Below are 22,114 nucleotides of genomic sequence, written 5' to 3'. Positions count from 1 at the left end.
ATTCAATATTTTCATTAATGACCAAGACAAAATCTGTTTATTAAATTTGCAGATGGCAGCAAGCTGAGCCAGGAGCACATGTGGAAGATAGGTATGGAATTTAAAATTATCTCATTTACAACATGAACTGATAAAAAGTATATGGGCATGTGCAAGAAATTATGCTTTGGCAGGAATAACTGTCTCCATTGACAGAGGATGAACAATCAGGCCATTAGCATCCTAGCAGAAAAGGGGCTTACAGGATAAAAGCCAAAAGCAGACCATAAGCTCAGCATGAATCACCACTGACTTGTTAGAAAGGAAAAAGGAAATGCAATATACTTGTACAAGGATGCAATCTGCACAACACAGAAACTATCTTTACCCAAGGATCGCGGGAGTGGGCCAGAGTACTGTGTCCACCTTGGGAGAATATAGCCCCAAGGGAAGTGTGGCCCTGCTGGAGAGAAGGCAATGATAATAACCAGAAGCTGAGAAAACACAATTTCTATGGGAACTTGAGTGCACTGGAGCTGTTTACAGATGACAAAGGAAAAGATGAGACATTAGACGGTTTTAAAAAACTTGAAAGGTTTCCGAGAAAAAAAATAGAACAGATTGTTCTGCATACCCATGACAAATACAACAAGAAAAATGGGGGCTAAATTGCAGAAAAGGAGATTAAGGTCAGAAGTCACCTCTCAGCTCTAGCAGTAAAAGCATTAAGCACTGGAAAAAAATAGTTTTGTGTTGCAGAGACCCCACCAATAGAAGGTGCTTCAGAGTCAACTAGATCAACATGTCAGGAAACAGCCAAATAAAAGCTGATCTGGTTTTCAGCAGTGGGATGAATGAGATCCTCTCACCAGGTTACTTCTACTCATCTCATCGTAGTTTCTCTCTCACACAAAACATTAATCCATGTACAATCCTTTCCTCACCATCCTTGCTTGCAGACATGCAAGTTATGAGAAGTAAGGCGGCTGCTGCTCCGTCTGCTGGCACACCATGGTGCTTTGTGTGCTGACAGTGGCGAGCCCACAGTGCATCTTCAGAACTGGACACTGGGGATGGCTTAAAACTTTTCTTTCCACCTGATTAAGCAGATCAGCTTATGACACAACCCATAAGGGATTTATTTTTTGGCATCACTGGGGATGACCCCAGCAATGTAAGAAGTTAAGGCAGCAGATCCCAAAATAGGGGTCTTGACTCCAACAAAAAAAGTCTGAAATCTTGCAGGAAAGATCACTGCCCCAGAAAATGGAGCATCAAGAAGAAAAGTTTCCAAAACTCCTGAGCTAAGGGTTTTTTCTCCGAGAATCCAACAACTTTCCCTCTTAACTGAAAGCTGTTTTACGACACAAATCCTATATCGAGGTAGTGGCCTTTGTAACTCTGTATTCCTCTGCAGTATAAGGAGCAGCAGGACAAACACAAGCTCCTATAGCAGTGACCGGGTTATCAGGCAAGTCTGTGATTAGACCTGCTCAGAAAATGGAATTTTGTCCATGAGGAAACCACACTGTCCAACACTTTCCAAGCAAATGCAAGTCTGTCTGTACATTCCTATCCTCTTTGCCTGGAAGTGGTTACAACAGGCACTACAGACTGGGGACCAATTACAGAGGCCAGCCCTAGCACCAATACTTACATATTTCCCTCGTGCATGTCCCAGGCTTAGCTGTATGCGATCTAGGCAGTCTGGACTTGAAAGGTAAATCACAGGATAACAACAGAGCACCAAAGCATTTTTCATGACCTTTCTAATGAAGATATTCAGATCTCAAAATGTTACCAGCTGAAAGGACCGTCATGCCTTCTCTAACAGCTCTGTGGTGGGAATATGAATGACTTTGCACCACCACATAAAAGGTATAAATGCCAAGGGGAGAGAAAAATGGCTTGGGTCAGTCCAAACGCATCTCATTAAAGAAGAAATAACAGCAAGAAAAACAAGAAAATGAAGGGTTGGGGTGAAGGACTACTTAACTCAGAGCGTGACACCCCATATAATTCTCACCCACAAAACTCATGATGCTTTATTGCACATGCCTTTGCATGCGTGAAACATGCAAAACAATGTCAAGATGAGATGCCTGCAATCATGCCTGCTTGTACAGATGCACACATGCATGCCTCCTAGTAAACAGAACTACTGATTTGTGAGGCCATTTCCCTTTCTGTGTTTTTCTGAACCTCTGCTGATTTCCTCTTGTGGAGTTTCCAGATGGTGTCCTTGTTGAAATGGTGGCTCAGTGTTCCCCTGGACCCTCACATGTTTAAGCACTTAGCCACTGCCACAATGTGTAACACCTTTTACAATTCAATTTGATCTTTCTCAAGGATTACTAGAAGCACTCGCTCTCACTGTAGAGAAATCTTGGGCTGCAATAAATGATTTCACCGTAAGAGGTTTTAACTGTCGTGGGCATCAAAATGGCTTTGCAATGGCTACGAGTAGATTTAACTCAGAAGTCTGACAGTCCCATGTGCTCAACAGCACACTGAATGATTCAGTAATGACAGTGCATGTATCTTCCCTGGGGACCCCAGTGTGAAGATGCACAGAGCTTGCAGCCCCATCCCCAGAAACAAGGCATCTCACTCCCTTGGCTGCATTTGGGCAGGGAAACAGCTTTTCTTTCAGGTCACACGGAGCATCAGTGAGCAAAAGCACCAGGGATGATTACCCCTCACTTCTGGATGTCTGTGAAAAGTCTCCCCCTATTCATTCACCTCATGTTGCATTAATGGTATGCAAGGAGATTTTTATGCCATTTGCAAAACTGTGGCAGTAGAAATGAGCAGCAAGGTGTGGCAGGAAACATTATCAGAGGAAGAGATACACAACCCACAGCTGATACCAGACTAGGGCACAAACTAGCTGTTTCATGACTTATGTTGCAAAAAGCAACACCTCTCCCCACAGCACAGTATTGGTAAAACTGGGGTGCTGGAATGGGTCCAGAAAGGAAAAGATGGATTTTCCAGCACACCACCCCACTTCACATGATGCCTGGGGCATGGGAAAAGAACTCCCCCCCACTTTCCCAACCTGCCCTATGCAAGATAAAAGGCTTATGTTGAAACAGGGCTACTCCAAGCTTGGTATCTGGAGCACGTGCAGGCATTTGGCTGGCTTTCTCAGCAAGAGCAGCATTCACAACTGGAGACAGATTATTTCAAATGAGCTGATATCTCATTTGGGAAACAAACCTAGCATCCAGGTTTTCAAAACAGAGCCCTCGTGCTGGGAGCAAGCATGGCTAAAAAACAGAACTTGTAATGACAGTCACTGGATTTCTTGCAAGAGAGCACTACACATGCTCAGCACCTGTTAAACACTCTTGTGTGTATCCTCCAAAACTCCTCTCACCCTTTTTGAGACTGATGATTGATCCTCAGTCACTAAGACTGCTGACTTCACCTATTCAAGACTCATGATATGGAGATAAATATTTCTACATTTTAGAAACTAAAATGCAATTAAAACATTTTCTAGATAGACTCAAGGAGTACAGTGAGAAGTTTTAGAGGAGATTTTGGAAGCAAATAATTAAACTACAAATTTCTTGTTTCAAATAGATTTCAAAGAAACTTTTCACTTATAAACATAACATAATTTTCTTCTGCATATGGACCTACGGCCAATCCCTCTGTCCTTCCCAAATGTCTTCCTCAAATTGCTAACATGAGGCAATCTGAAGCGCTCCAGCTGCTAGATTAATTATCTATATACTATACACGAGCCACACAACTCAATTTCACTTCTGAGACTGTGAAAAATACTGTTTCCTAAGTAATTTTTCTGGTACAGTTTACAGAAACCACAACAAACATAGAGAACATACACACAGCCATATTAAGGTAAGAGATACCTGGGAATGTGCCTGTGCAATTAACTTCCATCTTGAAGAGGATATGCCCAGTGAAAGAAATCTGCAACAAGCACAGGGCTGATGCATTTCAGAAGACAACATGAATGTTGATAACTAAAAATCATTTCAAACACTAATACTAAAATGGATAGCTCCTGTAAAAATGCCAGCAAAAGAAGAAGATAGGTGTGAAGTCAGTTATAAAACAAAGGAGGCTCCAAACTCTGTATGACTCTGTGTAAAAGGAGAATTCAGAGAAACAGTACCACTTCTGCCCTGGAAGATTATTTCTGCAAGATGACGTCTGGTTTGAGTACAAAATACCAAAATATTTCTACAAGTGACAGCTAAAACTACTGACAGATGCAAAGTATGGCTGCATTTTTTTAATAACTGTGTTTCCAATTTTATAATAGGGAGTACAAAACTTTTACTTGACTAGAACAAAACACTTTACTTTCCTAGGAAACCAGTTTACCTTTCAAAGCTGCCTCTGTTAGAGCTCACAAGCGCTTAAAACCAGAACACTTTAAAGCAGTGAACTTAAAATTCATGACTACAGGTGTACACATTGGATGACTGTAACACATGACAGGAGCACAAACATGCATCCTAGTAGATTGCAACAGCCAGTCTGACAGCTGATACTGCCTTCAGAAAGACTGTACCTGCAACCAGCACTACAAGAGCTCTCCTGACAATATGCAGATTTCTCTTGAACAACTCCCAAGTGCAGAAAAAAGTCCTGCTTTTCATGCCTTCCTAATTATTCCCAGTCATTATCAACATCTCATCCATCATGTTGTCTTCCACCAAAAAAATCCCAGGATCTTTGGCAAAAACTGTTGCATCAGTGAGAGGATTTCCCTTAAATTTAAAGAGACCTTGATAAAACCATTTGTTAATGATTCCAGAAACTTGTAGGGACTGCAAAATCTCTGCAAAAAAAGACATATGGAGGATAGAAAGACTCAAAATGAGTGCATGTTAAACATTTCCAAACCCTTCCAAGTTTTGAAATGCTAAAATATGTCGGAAAGTTAAAACATTTCCAAAATGTTTTAACATTTTAATGCATACAGAAGCTTTAATCAGAATATGATAATCCAGGACCCAGAAGTGAATATTGCATGCCCCAGTAGGGGATTGCTAGCCTCCCTTTCCACATGAAAAAGTCTTCACGATTATTAGCTTCTAGTACGTGCTGGCACATCAGAAACAAATTTATCTCAGAACTAAATCTTCCTAGGAATCTTTTCAGGGAAAATACACATTAAGAAAGAGTATGCATTATATTGGCAGGGAAATCTGGCCCTGCTCTGCACATGTATGACTATTTGTGGCAGATCATGAGTTTGTAATTGGTATTTTTGATCCTGTGTATAAGGAAGAAAATGGACTCCTGAGAGCCCTTCCAACCTTCCATTTTTGCTATTCTAATATTGGATTGATTCCCAAGCAAATGAATTACTGGATGCAATGCAGGTTAGACACTCCAGGGTACATAATGAATGGGAGGTTTATTATTATTTATATATATATAATGTGTGCATGCAGCTTTGCAATTAGCTCATGGGTTTAACTTCCAGACGTGTGTGAGCAACAGGAAAGAGAACAAGCAATGCCTGTGTCTGTGTTCATAAATCCTTCCCATGTAAAATTTGTCTCCTCTTGCTCTGTCCTTGACCAAGTTTCTGCAGCCCATAGTCCCAGGAAGGTCCTGTTTATCTGGGGAATGACTCCTACCCTGGTGTGGAAAAACAAGTCTTGTTGTTGTGAATTGTGACAAGTACTGAGGGAAAAGAGAAAGCCAAAAACTCACAAGTCCTTCCCTGCTACACACCTGTAACATACACCTCTAATACTTCCATGAAAGCCCATCTCCAAGAAGCTCCTCAAGGGCACATCCCACAGCATATTTAAGCAGGCCTGCCAAGTGTGCTTGCACTCTGGCTCAGCCCAGATGTTGGCACAAAGTCTGCTTTCGAGGCACAATCCCCAAAGCACCTAACCCCCAAAAAAGTCATTCCACAGGAGCTGAAGAGGGCCATGGAAACCAGACACAGCACTTCTGAAACAGCAGCAGCTGCTGCTCAGCCTGAGTAATTCCCCTTTATTTTCCCACTGGGAAACCTACTCTAAAGACAACATTCACAATGGGTCTGAGTAGAGGACTGGGAGTTGGTATTCCTCATCCCCCTCCAGCCTGGTGCTTCCACACAACACAAGAGCCCTCCTGAAATCTTAGTCTGTACCTTGTTCATCCAGCAGGGCATGTTCCCTCTGCAGATCCCTGGGAAGGCAGGCTGGGGGCACCTCCAGGCACACAGGATGCTGCCAGGGAAAGCAGATTTGCTAAGGTGCTCAGCCAGCTCTGCCTCCCACAACCATCTCGTTCTGGGCACCAACAGAGCAGACTGTGCAGCATTGGCACGGCCCATGGGGGCTTGGCACACCTGGCCTGGCATTCTGCTCCCAGCCAGTGATGGCTCTGATGTCACAGAGGAGTCCAACAGCTCCCAAAAGGGCCAAGGGACAGGAGCAGGGGCTGCCATGCCTTGGCTCCCTGATGACTGGCCAGGACCCTCCCAGGGCTCTGCCCCCAGTGATCCCACACAACCTCAGCCCTGGGAAGGGCTGCTGCCATTGGAGAGGAAGCATTATTTAGGCAAGGGAAGCCATCACCTGAGTGTAACAGAGCAATTTCCCTCCTTAGGATGGGTCATGAGGGGTGGCAGACAGAAGGGCTGTACCAGGTGCTGGAAGGCACAGTGCAGACAAGGGAAAAGCAAGAGGAAGGCTGGAGCCTGCAGAAGGCCCAGGGAAGGGAGGAATAGCTCAGGTGATGCTAATGCCAAGGCCGAGCAATGAAAATTGCTGGCAGCACTCCCGTAGAGGTGTAATTTTGGCATAGCTGACACACTGCTGGGATCCCTCCTTTCCTGCTTTTCCTCTTCCCTTAGAGGGAGCAGCATGCCTCTTTATGCTGCAATTCAAGCCTCTCCTCCCTAGCAGAATAAAGGTAGAGATTGTAGAATCATCAAATATCCTGAGTTGTAAGAGAACCCAAAGGATCACTGAGTCCAGTTCCTGGCATTGCACAGAATAACCCCCAAAAAATCACACCATGTGCCTGAGCGAGCTGTTCAAGCCCTGTGTGAGCTGGGGCAGGCTTGGTGTGGATGGGAAGAGAGAAGGAGCACTCTGGCTTTGTCTAGACTACTGCTTTAACTCACGTTAATTGCTCCCCAATTAGCCAGAGTTAGCTAACACATTTGTAAACACCAGTCTAGACACTGCACAAACATTTGTTCTAAGACACATATGTAAAATAGTTAAGTGGATGCTAAAGCAATTAGGTATAATCTTATTACTTCCCTTTCTCACATCCCCTTTTCACCTTTAGCTGGAGCATAGACTGGAGCTCTGTACAGCAGGACCTTTTTTTCAAAAGGCACTACAAAGGTAAACCTTAGGGCTATCGCATGCAAAACCCTGATAAGGTGCTATTAGTTCCCAGCCAACTTTCAAAGACACAGTACCGTAGGGTTTTACAGCAGCAGACATTTAATGCACACAGAACCCACTAAGTAGGTGTAAAAGCCTTCTGAGCTTCTCAATTTTGATTTATATTCTCTTTAAAAAAAAAAATCATTAGGCAGTAGATTTTATGGTGTTCTTTATACAGACAGACCCCTCACCCCCTTTGTTACGGCCGTATATCAAAATGTAAGGTTTCAACATGACATTCACACTTCTGCTACTTTAGCACGCACAGCAACACGTTCCCCTCTGATTTTCTTTCAAAGATGTCTTATCACTCTTTATATATGATCATAATGTGGAGCATATATCAACATGATTCTTCAGAGCTGGAGAAGAATTGAAATCTCTGAGCACTTTCACAATCCCGTGAGCAAAAAAGCAGGTTAGGGGTTTCCAAATCTAGCTTCCAGCTCCCTGCTGCACACACACGCCTCCCTCCCCGCAGCTGTCAGAACTCTGCAGCTTGTATCCAAAGCAGAACAGAAACAGGCATCTGGATGGAAAACATCCATTTCTGCAATGTTCTTGGGATACGAAACAATACACGCTTCTTCCCATCCCAGGTCCAAACAGACAATGCAGCCTCTAAATTAACCTCTGTTTGCTCTTCTGCATGGGTTGCAAGGCAGGGGCAAGCAGGTTGCAAAGGGCTCACCATCCATGTCCCAGGCTGTGCTTCCCTTAAGGCTCACAGCAACACCAACCCCCTTTTGCAAGCATGTTATTTGGCATGCTTTGGTTTGGATGGCCAAACTTCATCCTAGTAATGCATTTCCCTAACAAGTCAGCTCTCATGTGAATTCAAAATGACACAAATTTCACAGCTAACCCTCATGGCACAAGCAAATTTCAAAATTATTCACAGAAATTTTATAACATTTTCCTTCTGGGTCTGAAACAGAGAAAGAATCTTCAAATTCATATCACCCAATGATTCAGTCTTATTTCTTGAAATGCCCCAAACTGCTCAATTTCAAGCTGTTTTAGCGTTAAGATGCATTTTCCTTCTGTCTTATAAAAGTCTGAGGAAGGTTAAATGCCTCTGTTCTTTGCTACAGGCTGTGCTATGTAGATCGTATCTCTTGTGATTTACTTCTGCTTAGTCAGAAGGGAACCACCATTCGTGTACCATTTTGCTCTTTTCTTCAACTTCACCTGGCTAGAGAAGAGGGTGAAAATGACAACTCCCCTCAATTTAATGAAGGAAAACAAAGTTAGCTTCAGGATTTTGGAATTAATTAGATATCATGAAGCTATAGCATACTAAAAATTTATTTTGCTTGGGTCAAATTGCTTGACTCAAAATCCTCCACTTTCATTTTATTAATAACAGCATGGGGGGAAAAAAAGAGAAAAATGTTGAGATATTGGCTGTGCACTAAAAATTCCAAACCTACTTTACTTTCAGCTGTCTCCAGGTGCTTGGCACCTGTGTTTTGAATGAATGATCTTTAGCTGAGATGCACTTGGCTCCATACACCAGTTTCAGCTATCGGAAATCACCTTTTTCATTTGGTTATTTGTTGTTAAGGGAAGATGGCAGTCAGAGCACCTGGAAGAGGCCAGGCTTCTGCTTGCCACATGGCATGTAAACTGTGGATGCTGGTAGTCAGCACTGCCCTGCCCTGCTGCTCCTGAGGATCTTGGGTACTAATGCCAGGCATGATGGGACTCTGCTAAGCATGCACAGCATGCACAGGCAAGCAAATTAAAGTCATAGCCAGAGCCTACTGTCAAAAGTTGCTAAAAAAAAACAAAACACAAAAAAAACACCAAAAAAAAAAAAACCAACAAAAAACAAGAAAGGAAGGGAGAAAAAAAGTACATTTTTACCCTCATGGCAACTGTCAGACACTATCTCAAGTGGAAAAATATCACACTGATAGCATACTTTGGTTTTACCACAAGATAAACTTGGTAATGTCAGCCTCAGGCTCAGCTAACTCAGACTGACCTGACCTAGATTATTTAAAAAAAAAAAAAAAAAGCCCCACCTGATTTTTCTGTGGTTTTCTGCTTGTTAAACACATTACACTGAAATAAAAAATACTAAAGTGCACCAAAAGAACGTTTCACAAAGGTGACTAAATTCTTTTCAGATTATAACAAACAACTCCTTTTCCACATCAGACTGAGGTCTGTATCTAAGAAGTCAGCCACTCTCCCCATCTACCCTCCTGCATTCTAGAAATGTTATGAAGCAATATATTGCCTGGATCAAATGCACCAACACCAGGATCTACCCTGCTTGTTTCTCTGGGAGATCACCAGGACATGTGACAGCATCCTCAGCAAGCTGCAGGTGACATATACTGACCCCAACATACACAGAAGGCCACGACAGAAGGCACAACAATCTACCCAGCGTGGATGTTTTAAGGAAGGAAGCATTTAGTCTTGTGACCTTAGAAAGTTCAGGGGTCAGCTGGTATGAAAGGGGAGTGAAAAGAGCAGTCTGCGTGTACCCTGAGACTCAGTACCCTTGGCCCAGGCACTGGCTCCGGTGTGGGAAACTGAATGTTGCTTTTGGGAACGAGCAGCAATTCTTCCATTTACATACATTAATCCTTGGAAGTACAGGAGGCATTATCATTTGCCAGACTTGTTTGCATAATGAGGAACTCTCAAGAGAAATTTCTTGGAGAAGTGTTGCCATTAACGTGCGGGTGTTACCACGACATTTCTATGCAGCTCCCAATCCCCTTCTCCCCTCCCGCCTCACTTACTCTCACTCATTGAAAACGTGAAGTCCCTGCAAGAGCCCCTTGGAGCAGCATTGTTGGATGGAACTCAATGTGCCATGTTTGCAGAAGGTTTTCAGAGTGCCTGACTCCCTTCACATCCAGCCCTGCTCACTCAGCCCAAGGGGTTATGCTATGCCAATGATTTACTGCCTCCCTAAGTAGGCAGTGGGTCAGGCAAGACTTTTTTCTGGCAAATTCATTCCCGGTAAATAGCTATCACCTTTTCAACCCTTTCTCAAAGAAGGGCATTGGGCCACATAGAGGTGAGAAGGACTGGGTAAGTAAAGGGATTATAAACAAGGACTGTTTTGTAAAGGAGGTGACCAACACTCTCCTGTAGAAATACAGGGAAGGAAAGCGAAAGACAGAAAGCAAAAAAGGTTTTTCAAAAAGCAGCAACGGTTTCTGAACTACCACTGGTGTCCCCTTGAACCTGAGCAGTGGCAACAGGAGCAGCAGAGGCAGTGCTGCCAAAGGGGAGGCTCCTGGAATCACCCTGACTGAGGGACCTTAGCTCTCCCCTCCTTCTGCAGGGATGCAGTGACCCAGACCCTCCAAGTGTCAACAGACATTGAGAGCCCATGTTGCCAGGTAGCCTAAATAATAGCCTCTGGTGGGTTCAGCAGAGTTTCAAGAAAAATTGCCCAGGAAGCTATCCACTCCCTCCTCCTCCCCTGCCACTGCCCCTTCCACTAACTCAGATGCATTTTTGGGACTGGAAGTGCCAGCAAGCCCCTCCTCTCCCTCTCGGGGCTGGCAGCACCAGGGAAGGGAACCCCTGCCAGCCAGTCTCGCCGGCTTCTTCATTTGTTTTCATTTTGTCACCAGACGTTTCTATTTAAGCTGCTTGGAAGGATACCTCAGTAGCAGCCCTACTGGGCTCAAGGAGACAGAGGCTGACAGTGAGTACGCCTTCCTCCTTTCTCCTGAACATCACCCTTATGTCAAAACATCCAGTCATACTGTGAGGAAGATGGGGAGAAGCAGGCACACCCAGGAGCTCTATTCCCAACTTCCTACACTCCCTGTACCACCTCAGCCATTGATGGAAACTGAGCTGTTTCTGAATCCCAGGTGCTACCTTGCAAACGAGCTCAGACAGCTCAGCAGTTATGGTGCTAAACCAGTGTCTTCAAGAACTGAAGAGATGGCCTACTCCATTCACATAGTTTAGACTGCAGAACAGAAACATTTACAGTCATGCACAGGTGCCCATGTGAAATGCCTTCAAACTCATTGCTGCAGATCCTTTGGGGGGCTTCATGGTTTTAACACAGCATCCATCCTTCTGCATATGGAAGAGAAGCCAGACTTTAGAATGAAACTTGGGTACCCACCCTCTAAAAAGCAAATGCTAACAGGGTGTGGTCTACACCACACACCGCCCGAAGAGATTAGCTCAGGTATCATTCCTGCATGATGCTGCATTGCACACAGTGTAGGTGTTCCTGTGCTGACCTTACTGATGACCACTGCAAGTCCCAGCCCCAGCTACTACAGCTGAAGGTCAGAGATACAAATAAGTTGTTCTGTACCATTACACTTCCAAGGGAAAGTATTTCCAAGGATGTTACATAACTACAGTTAAGAGTAGGAAGTTTACCCTGTGGGAATTATGAATAGAAACTCAGGATCCCTACACATGAGTTCCAGATTTTACTCTCAGCTCTGCTGCTGACAAACTGTGTGAATCTGCTCACTTCATCTATCCACACTTCGCTTTCCCTTGCATAAAATTGTGGATGTCTTTGCAAACCTGTCCTTGAGCAGAACGCAACACACAAGTGCTTGTTATTGTCACTGGTGTCACACTGATGGCCCATGTGCAGTTTGCACAGCTGAGTACAGTCAGGCTGTGTGGGGCTCACGGTTCCTCGCATCAGTGTTTGTGCCAGGCAGTGCCTGCTGGGCAGTGCCTGCTGGGCAGTGCCTGCTGGGCAATGCCTGCCTGCACCCCCTGGGGCAGCCTGTGCACAGCTGTGTGCAGCTGTCACATCATCTCTGGAGGAGACTGCATCTTCTGTCACATTCCCCTGCATGCTCAGAGATACATATTCACACTCTAGATGTGGATGACTGTAGTGGGATGAATATTTAGACCTGACTATCTCGGAATGCATCTCTGTGTACACATGCATACAAGAACTGGGTCAGGAGAATCTCTCCCCTTTCATGTAACTGATCACAAAATCCCTATACCCAATGTCACCTTTGCAAGTTGTTTTGCAAGGCCCTGATTAAAACATCTGCTTCTCTTCCTGCTTTGCTGAGTGAGGAGAACATCCACAAAAAGAAATGGAAGAAGCCATTAGCTTAGTCTCCAAGGGGGAACCCTTGAACAGCTCAGTAAAACCTGTGCCAAGGGGAGGACACTGGAAAGCGAGAGCCAGCCAAGGCAAGAGACAGATGGGGCCAGCTCCACTCCAGTTCTCGTCTGCCTTTGCTGCACTGTGCACATAATATTCTTACAAGGTCTAATTTATAAACCCGGCTCATGTTTATAAACTCTCCTGTCCTAATGGAAATGAAAACATTAATACAACCCAAGGATTCTTCACTTTCCAGGTTTTAATTAAAATCATAGGTGTTAAGAAGCAAGAGTGTCTTCGTGGAATACAAGTCTAATGAAGTACTTCCTCACATAGCACAAATCTCTGTGTGCAGCCCCAGATCACTGGCACTGAGCGCCCAAAACACTGGCCTCCCTGGAACCAGGAATTCACTTCTTGAAAATTAGAAAAACGAATTATCCTGCAATTTGTCTCAAATAAATGTAGGTGCCAAGATGGAGTGGGAAAAATAATACTAAATAGGTAAAAGAAACCCCAACAACATAGCACAGCCGTAAAACTTGATCTCTTAATTGACTAACTGGAGGCCATTGTGACTTCACTGCATACCAGTGAGAAGGGGCTGCATGTCAAAAAGGAGAGGACTCCATGTGGGGCAGTGCATGAAGGCACAGAAGAGGAAAGGCAATGGGGAGGAAGTAGCAAAGTGGGAAAAGGCAGCACAGAAGGTTGGAGCAAGGGCAGTTAAGGACACTGGAGACGCAGGTAAAAAGGTAAACACATGAAAATTGCAAGATCAGATAACACGGACCTGTTCCCTTTGTCTCCCATGGCATTGAAGGAAAAAGCAGGAAAGAAACCAGTACAGAGTGACATACATGTGTAGACACAGATGAGGGGACTGATCTTTGGCAGGTGTAAAGCTGGCTGGAGATCAAAGCTGATGGCAGAACACCAGTTACTGCAAAATGAAGCCCAGCAGAAGCAATTCCCTTCACCATCATCCTCCAAGGAAAAAAGGGTCTAGTCTGCCAACTCCAGGACTGCTTTCTATCCTACTGCATAATGGTACCTTCCTTGTCATAGGAGGCACACACAAAGAAGGGAGGAGACACTGAGAGACAAAGCCAGTGTGAAAGTATCAAAGCAGTGTAGAGACCTGAGAGTTCTTAATGGGGAGAGGGTGACTTTGCCTACAAGTTCGCCTCAAAGAGAAATGATGGCATTATTGACATCTCTCAAACAGCTTAACAGCAGCTTTTTATGGATTTGTTTTCATTTTAAATGTCTCCATCTCATTCTAGGGGAGCTAGAGATGGGCTTCACTCAGAGTAGTGTGGGTGTGTGGTCCCAGGCTCCAGTCTGGACTCTGGAAGTTTTCACCAGCCACACTTTGGTCTGAATCTTATTTCTAGAAGATTGCATCATATCACAGCCAGTAGGTTGCTTGTCCCACATTCTTCGCAGCTTCAGGCAAGTCCACTTGCTTAACAGTTTCCTGTGATGCTCCTTGATGCTTGATTAATTCTGTATCATGGTGAGATTAAAAAGACAAAAAGCCTTTTTCCCCCCCTACTGCTCCTTTTCTTTTGTACTTGTCACCTTGGGAGACAATGGAAATGCAGAAACACGTTGGCCAGAAAAATATGACTCACAATTGAGGGAGCCGCAGCAGTTGTGTCCTTGGCCCTACATTCTGGGTTCACTGTGTGAGGCAGGAGCAGTGGAAAAGAGAAGCATCATATCCTCATATAACACTGCTCAAGACCTGCACATACTTCTTTCAAACTCAGATCTAGCCAAGAGAGCACATCTAATCACCAAAGACATGTCTTGCTTCTGACTCCCGTGATTCCAGAGGCAGCAACACTTACAGCTGGAAAATCACAAGATGATGCAGATGGGACCTTAACTAAATGGAAGGACTCTTGTCAGCCTCAGATGAAGTAGCAAGCAAGTGCCTTCCCTGTCAGGAGGGAAGAAGTTCACTGAATGTCCCCCAACCAATACCTGTACTGTGAGATGCAATGCCTTCGGCTAAAAGAACCCTCTTGGCTCACCTGATCTTGTACAGGGCACAAGAGGAGACAGGGCGTAGGTGCTTGGAAAGCGAGGGGAACAGAGGATTTGCTGTGTTTGAGAGGTAAACGTGCTTTCTGACCCTTGTAAGCAGCTGTATACAGTGCTAATGAGGCCAAAAAAGGGAACTGAAAGCACCACTGACCTTTACAAATTGCTTCCTAGTTACTGGCCTAGTATGGGAAACTTACAGTTTTACTGGGCTATTCCTTTGGTCAAGGTCTGTTTGATTTGTATGAATTTTAACCTAACAGTAACAGGAAACTTTTAGAATCATTTAAAAGTGCAGCACCACAGAATCAAATGGAAATGACCTTGCAGATCTAGGGGTTATAAATCAGCCAATGAAAAAGAATGTTGTGCTGTACTAAGAGAAACAAGACAAAAATGTGCACTTAGATATTCTTGACTAATGGTTTGTACTTTATAGCACCTTCCCTTAGAAGATCTCAAAGAGCTTCACAGTAAACAGAAAAAAGAAACAGGAAAAAGACATAGTTTGAATGTCTTATCCTGAATTCACAAGCCCCACTCCCAGATGGTTACACCAGTTGACACCATCTGGAGACCAGGATTGTCATTTCCCTGTGCCCAAAGCTGAGGTAAAGCACAAAGAAATGAAAAATCTCTGTCTATGATATCACACCCTTGAAGTGACACAAGGATCTGGTGCTGGCTTTGTATAGACCCACTTGGGAAAACAGTGGAGAGCCAGTCTCCACTTCCTCAGTACAAATCTCTTATCCTACTTTAGGTTTTTCTCTGGGATGGCGTCATCCGCATCAGCATGATAAAGGACGGGCACTAAGAAAGATCTTCTGAAGTTGGTCTGCTCCTTTTACAAACAAGCTCTTACTATGCATCTAAGTAGCAGATAAATATTCTACCCCAGTCATTGCTGTCATACCTGAGCACCCATTGACATTGTCCTTACTCCCTTCAGGTTAGTGACAGATAAGCAGAAATACTGTAAAATCAAGGTCAAGCTTAGCATCATAAAAGCTCAAGGAAAATTCACAGTTCTTGCAGGCTGGTCCTGCAAGAGATGCCAGTGAGTTACTCAGCCAAGATCACAGCTACAAGAAAGTCACAGTACTGGGGACTGCCCTTCATCCCCTGAGAATTAAACACAAACCCAAAAGAAGCTGCTAATACTGACACTACAGCAGTTTATCTCCAGACAGTGACTGATTTGACAATGTTTTTATACCTAAGCAAAGAGATCTCCCTCCTAATCTGATATATCTGACTGACACATACTGGTTTTAATAGCCACAGACTCCCCCTTCTAGACATAGCAGTGAAAAGACAAACGTACACATCTTGTTTTTTTCCAGTGCTAAGTTAGGGAAGAAAGAAAAGGAACAAAACAAAGATGTCTGATTTTGACAGTATCTATCCTGGCATCTCATGCCACTACTTGCAAGAGCTAATGGAGAGTGATCACAATGCCAAAGGAACTCAGACAGAAAGAGCTGTTAAGGAATCAGAATAAGTTGCAAATGCATCTAGACAAGTGATTAGGAATCTCACCTCCAACCTACCAGCAGTGAGTGGCTGTGTTCCTCCTACTGCACTCAAGCAGGTACAGAGCAGACCTTGCCTGAGCTTGAGATGCCCCAGCTGCCTGAGAAACCTGAGTGCTTATCTGCAAGCAAAACTGCATTTGGATTTTGCATGCACCAGTTTTGGCTCAGGGACCCATTCTCAGATTACCTCCAAACCCTTGCTAAACAGAAATGCCTAAAAAGACAAAAACCTGTCTGTGGCATTTTCATAAATAGCTCTCTGTTTGTGGGTGTGCACATGTGAAAAAGGTAAGAAGGACAGCCCCAAAAGGGAAGGCTAGTATTAAAGGCTTCAGGAATACATTTTTTTGATTTTTCTATTTCACAGTTGGTTGATTTCAAGAATTCTAATGGCTGCTTCCTACCCGAGTGCCCATCTGTCTATTTTAATGAATGTTCTTGGTAGCACCTACCTGGCAAACATTCCAACACCCAGCAGCACAACCAAATTTCACCCTAAATCAGGGGGCTGGAACAGCAAGCTGTATGGAAATGATGCAATCATCCTTCTCCCACAACATGGGCACTGGCAGCAGCAGATAGACAGATGGGCAAAACAAACAGTCAAGAAAATGTGACGGGCCTCGCCCCATCTCTCCTTCTTCCATTTTCTTCTGTTAAAAGTCTGGGTGAGCAAAGGACAGGTTGCTGTAGTACTTGGATGCCCCATGCAGCCACAGAGGTTTGTTGGGTGGCAGTCATCAAAGATTCATCAGGTGCATTGGAGATGCTGAAATAACTGATGCACCGAAGGCACCATGTAACAATGAACCGACCCCCTTTAGGACCCATTCATTGTCTTTGATCAGTCTGTGTCTCTCTCTGGATTTAATCAGTGGTGATGGAAGTTAACCCTTGGTCCATTCTCTGGGCATTCAACCGTGCTCCCTTTCATTTGTCAAAAGGTCCTCAAGCCTTCCCCTGCACACCCTCCATCCCTCATGAATGTTCAATAAAAGGTAAATATTTATCCTGCTAGGGGAGCTGCCTCCACTCACGACCAGCTTTCCTGCTCCTTTCCCTTCACTCTCTACCTCAAAAGGCAGCATTCCCACGTGTTTGCTCTTAAAATGGTGGCAGGAGCAGCTCACATGAATGCTGATACTCTGTTACTGCCTCAAGGACATGAGCGCATGGTTACGTTTTGGCATTTCACCTTCATCAATACTAAAATTTAGCAAGAAATGTGTACAATGAAAGCTTATGTCTTAGGCCTTTTTCTTATTAATCCTATTACACTTGTCTTTATGAGCTCTCCAAGTTCCTTTTACTCCCTCCGGGGCTTGGCTGCAAATGAGATTTTGCATCTCAGTGTAAAATAACCAGAACATTTTTCTATAAAATTAAATAAAGTTTCTCTGTCCTGGCAGTACATGCCCAGAATCCAGTTTCTGGAGCCTACATCTTTCCAAGTCCTTCATTGTCTTTTCAGCTTCCCTTAGCTTTGGGAACAGGCTTTCATTCTGTCCTGATGAATATTGTGAAGAAAATTAAGAAGCCAACTTTAAAGAATTCAGATGAACAAGAGGGAGAAAAAGTGTGACTGAGCTGCAGAAGTCTCTGACTTTTAGTAAACCTCCACTTATTATATATGCCTCAGTTTTCCAATGCATGAAATGGTAACAGTGATACTCCTAGCCTGCAGTGAATCAGCTCATGGATGTTCAAGACTATGATGAGATTCTATTACAACTGATAGCATCAATAGTTTATTGTTGTGATTACACAACTTTGAGGTAAATATTTTGATTTCTGAGCTTGACTGAATCTTTGCTTTGAAAAAAAGGACTGGTATCTGTACCGATTCCAAAATTCCTAATCAGCTGTTCAACTTTTTGTTGTTGTTGTTTGTTTTATTCTGTTTTATTTTGGTTTTCATGTATTGTTATGACAAGAGGGATTCAAGAACCAAATTCTGGTGTCAGATTTGCATATATATTCAATAAGGAAGCTATGTCTGCTCCTAAAAAGCTTACCATAATGACAAGAAAAAGCAAAACGGAAAGTGTATTAGAATTCTTAATGCCATCTAGAGTCGGTAAGGCAGAGTGGAATGACCAGAAATGAAAAATAATGGCTGAAGAAAGTTAATAGCATCCCTTCCCAGAGCTCCAACTACTTTGAATTTAATCTTCCAGAGAAAGGGAAGTATTGTGTGAAAAGTAATTCCCACCATATTAAGGGAGGGGGATTTTTACCACATCATGTTTGAACAGGTTTGGTGCACTAACATTATCACTTACCTTTGAACTGTAAAATCTGGATATGTGTTTGCAATTCACCAGTACTACTCATAATTTAAAGCCTTTAATACCTGATACAGCAGGATGACTTGGGCTGCAAGAAGAAAACAAAATCAAACACAACTTGCAATGCCTTAAAAAAACATTGACCTCAACCACCTGAGCTCCTGTTCAACATCATCACAGAAGCTCCACCAGCAGATTTCCACCTGCACAAGTGTTTTTCTGCTCAGCCTCTGCAGCACACCACTCTTTACCATAAAAGTTGACATTTAGATATGAAAAAATCAGGAAGGAAAGGGGATGATTTAAAAATAAAATGCAATTTACACTAATTATGTCATTACATAGGATGCTCTGCAAAAAAAAACATTAGCAAGTGAGATCATGTCAGCAAAGCTCAAGATGAGCTGTATGAAAGCTTACAAGTTCCTAAGTCAGAAAGCTGTGGCTTCCTGCTGCTTCTCATTTCTTGGCCAATCAATGCTTCATAAAGACTTTTAGGATACAGTTAAAGTAGCTCTGCAGTCCTAATGTCTGCAGTATCTAAACAGGAAACCAGCGGTAACATACTGATATGTGTAGCAACCTGGCACAGAAAAACACAAGAGCATTCCTTTTACAGCACCAAGAACAGACCAGGTGAGGCAGTCCTGAGTCACCTGTGGCAAAACAGTCAAATCAAAAGACTTCCAAAGCCCAGCATCAAGCCACAGTCACTGACTACTCTTCATTTCACCTCCAGAAAATTGCTGAGAAGTCCCAGCTCACAGCATAGGGCCTGCACATGTGCAGCTTGATGCCTTCCTGATCCGGATCAAGGCCCCTTTACAAGTCCTCTCCTTTTCCCAATATTCACCCTGTACTGAACTGGAAGGCTGCATGTCTTGCCTTGAAGCCATCAAAGGCTACCATTAGCAATTTTAAAAAAAAAGAACACCGTGAATTCACAAATACTTGGTTAGGTCCAGCAAAGCAGTTATTCAAACAGCATGGTAAGACCTCATATGGTTTTAACACATCTTTCAAGTAGCTTCAACTCAGCACACCTCAATCTGCATGTCAGTACTTTTCACTTTGCTCTTCTGTAGTCTCTAGAGGCAAGGGAGGAACTTGCTTTTGTTTCTATCCCCTGTTTCTATCTAATCCTGCACAAGTATTTCAGGGGATTGAGCACAGTCCACTTTACCATTTAAAACTTGTATGAAATCCCTAACATGGCCCCACCTGCACATGCATTCCTACCCTATAGCAGGCTTCATCTTATGCCAAACATACCAAGTTTAAAGAAATCTTGAAGACAAGCATTTCAGCAATCTCATAGTGGATATAAAAAACTTAAGCTGTAATATTCTGAAGGCCCACAAGCTGCCTCAGGAATGTGGGAGACAGCAAACAGGTCTTTCCAACATATTTTCAACCTGCATTTTTCTAATCTCCATGCCCTAATTCAGTTGGCAAGTTGATGGCCTCAGAGATTCTGCCATCCAAGAGATGATCAGCTAACAAACAGAGCTGACACTTGTATTTTACATTTCACAGTATACAAAATCTCAGAAAATGGGCTTCAGCTGTGCTCTTTTTGCTTTTTGCTTTGCTGCTTTGTTTTGTTTTACAAAACTGTTCACCATCAATCTATCCAAACCACTTCACTGACCACATGGGCCGGACAGCTAAGGACTGTGATTATTTGTCAAAGCTTTTATTTCGGGGGAAAAAAGCCACAAACTGACAAAAGTAATTCAACAAATTTTTTTGACAAATACATTTTAAAATTGTTAGGCTACCTCAGTTAACCAGATGAATAATGCAAAATGATACAAGGTGAATAATTTATTATAAAATAGGGGGGGGAAAACACTGTATAAATTATTGAACTAACATTATTTGACAAGTGCTTGCCCTTCCCTGAAGTGCAGCTTTCTCTGTGATGGAACGAAACAGCTGTTTAAAAGCAACAACAGTTTAAGGCAGCAAATGAAGAAGAATAACAAGTGCTATAAGAGTACAAGATTAGGCAGAACATAATTATCCAGATTAGAAATTGGTTAAATTTGGGAAACAAGGCAAAGGTCCTCTTATAAAATACATCATACAATGACAACTACAAGTTATCCAGATACATTCTCTTGTTATTTTTATTCGGTTTTGGTTTGGTGGGGTTTTCTTGGTTCTGTTTGTTTGTGGATTTTATTTTTTTTTTTTTTGGGGGGGGTGGTTTTGTTTGTGGAATTTGTTGCTTTTTGTTGTTGTTTTTTTAATTGGGTTGGTTTGTTTGCTTGTTCTGGGGGAGGTTGTGGGAATTTTTGGTGGGATATTTTGCGGGTTTTTTTAATGTTTACTTAATAACTTAACCAATTTAATAACCAAAGAATAGGACAGGACAGAATAGAACAGACTATTTCTGCTGAAAGGGACCTATAGTAACCCTTCAGCCTGATGGCTTCAGGGCTGACCTGACAGTTAAAGCTTGTTGTAAAGGGCATTGTCCAAATGTCTCTTAAACATTGATGGTTTGGGGCATTAACCACTTTTCTAGGAAGCCTGTTCCACTGTCTGACCACCCTCTCGGCTAAGAAATGCATTGTAGCGCCCAGTCTGAACCCCTCCTGCGACAATTTTCACCCATTCCTACGCGCCCTGTCACTGGATGACAAGCTGGGGAGAGCTCAGCACCCGCCTCTCCACTTCTCCTCCCCAAGGAGCTGCGGAGAGGGACCAGGGCAGACCAGGGAGATGCATGGCTGCGCTCCCAGCAGCATTTGGCCTCTGCGGCCGAGCCCTACCGGGCGCCCTCAGGCTCCTTCCCCGCTCCCGGCCCGCGCTCCCGCCGCCCCCGGCGCGGCCTCGGCGCCCAGCGACACCTGGCGGCGGGAGCGCGCGCCGCTGTCATGGCGGCGGCGGAGGCGAGCCCGGCGGCGCGGCCCGCTCCGGGACGCTGCTCTGGCAAATCCCGCTCCTTGTGAGGAGCACTTTGTTCCTGCAGGGTGGAGGCAAGTGAGGAAAGCTGGATGGTCCCAGCTGACAGACACATGTAAACTCTGACTTACCGAGGTTAGTCGTGGTTAGGATGGAAGGAAGGACCATCTGCTCTTCAGGCATAATTCCTCCATTACAGACTTAGGGAATTTTTTAGGTTGGGAAAGAACTCGAAGATCATCTAGCCCAACCATTAACCTGACACTCCAAGTCCACCACTAAACCACGCTCCTAGATGCCACATCTTTTAAATACCTCCAGGGATGGTGAATCCACCACTTCCTTGGGCAGCTGTTCCAGTGTTTGACAATCCGTTCAGTGGAGAAATGTTTCCTGATATCAAATGTAAATCTTATCTGGAAGAATTTGAGGCTGTTTCCTCTTGTCTTACCCCTTGTTAACTGGGAGAAGAACCCAGCCCCCACTTCAGCATAACCTCCTTTCAGGGTTATGTTGGAAAGAAGAATAGTCCCTGTGAGCCTCCTTCCCTCCAGCCTGAACAGCCCCAGGTCCCTCAGCTGTTCCTGGTAGGACTCGTGCTCCAAACCCTTCACCAGCTCTACTGCCCCTCTCTGCACTCACTCCAGCATGTCAATGTTTCTCCTGTGGTGCATGGCCCAAAACTGAGCACAGGATTCAAAGTCCAGCCTTGACCAATCCAATTAGCCTTAGAGCCAGCCAGGATGGCCTCACTCAACACCATATAATAGCATCTTGCATAGCTATTATCATTTCTTCAGGAGCTGTTGCTTTAAAGACACTACCAGTCCCTTTCAAAGGGCAAATCATAACTGTGGCACC

General features: G+C 43.8%; 1 protein-coding gene and 3 long non-coding RNA genes across 5 annotated transcripts in view; 3 read left to right on the top strand and 1 right to left on the bottom strand.

The window, feature by feature from the left end:
* LSAMP (limbic system associated membrane protein) overlaps nucleotides 1-22,114 on the bottom strand; it is a 977,049-nt gene that overhangs the window by 866,750 nt on the left and 88,185 nt on the right. The window lies entirely within an intron of this gene.
* Nucleotides 6,441-9,028, top strand: LOC111939224 (uncharacterized). Its single transcript, XR_002869206.2, has 3 exons — nucleotides 6,441-6,531; nucleotides 7,270-7,328; nucleotides 8,941-9,028. It is a non-coding gene; the product is annotated as an uncharacterized LOC111939224 (long non-coding RNA).
* On the top strand, nucleotides 13,076-17,847 carry LOC147654344 (uncharacterized). The gene is made up of 2 exons (XR_015284989.1): nucleotides 13,076-13,217; nucleotides 13,749-17,847. It is a non-coding gene; the product is annotated as an uncharacterized LOC147654344 (long non-coding RNA).
* Nucleotides 21,194-22,114, top strand: part of LOC111939233 (uncharacterized) — an 11,980-nt gene continuing 11,059 nt past the window's right edge. The window contains exon 1 of the long non-coding RNA XR_002869207.2: nucleotides 21,194-21,388. This is a non-coding gene — a long non-coding RNA (uncharacterized LOC111939233). The remainder of the gene's footprint in view (nucleotides 21,389-22,114) is intronic.

Source organism: Cyanistes caeruleus, chromosome 3, assembly GCF_971803275.1.
Source record: "Cyanistes caeruleus chromosome 3, bCyaCae1.hap1.1, whole genome shotgun sequence".
Taxonomy (NCBI): Eukaryota; Metazoa; Chordata; class Aves; order Passeriformes; family Paridae; genus Cyanistes; species Cyanistes caeruleus.
Note: the sequence above shows the minus strand (reverse complement) of the source record. Positions and strands in the feature narration are given on the sequence as shown.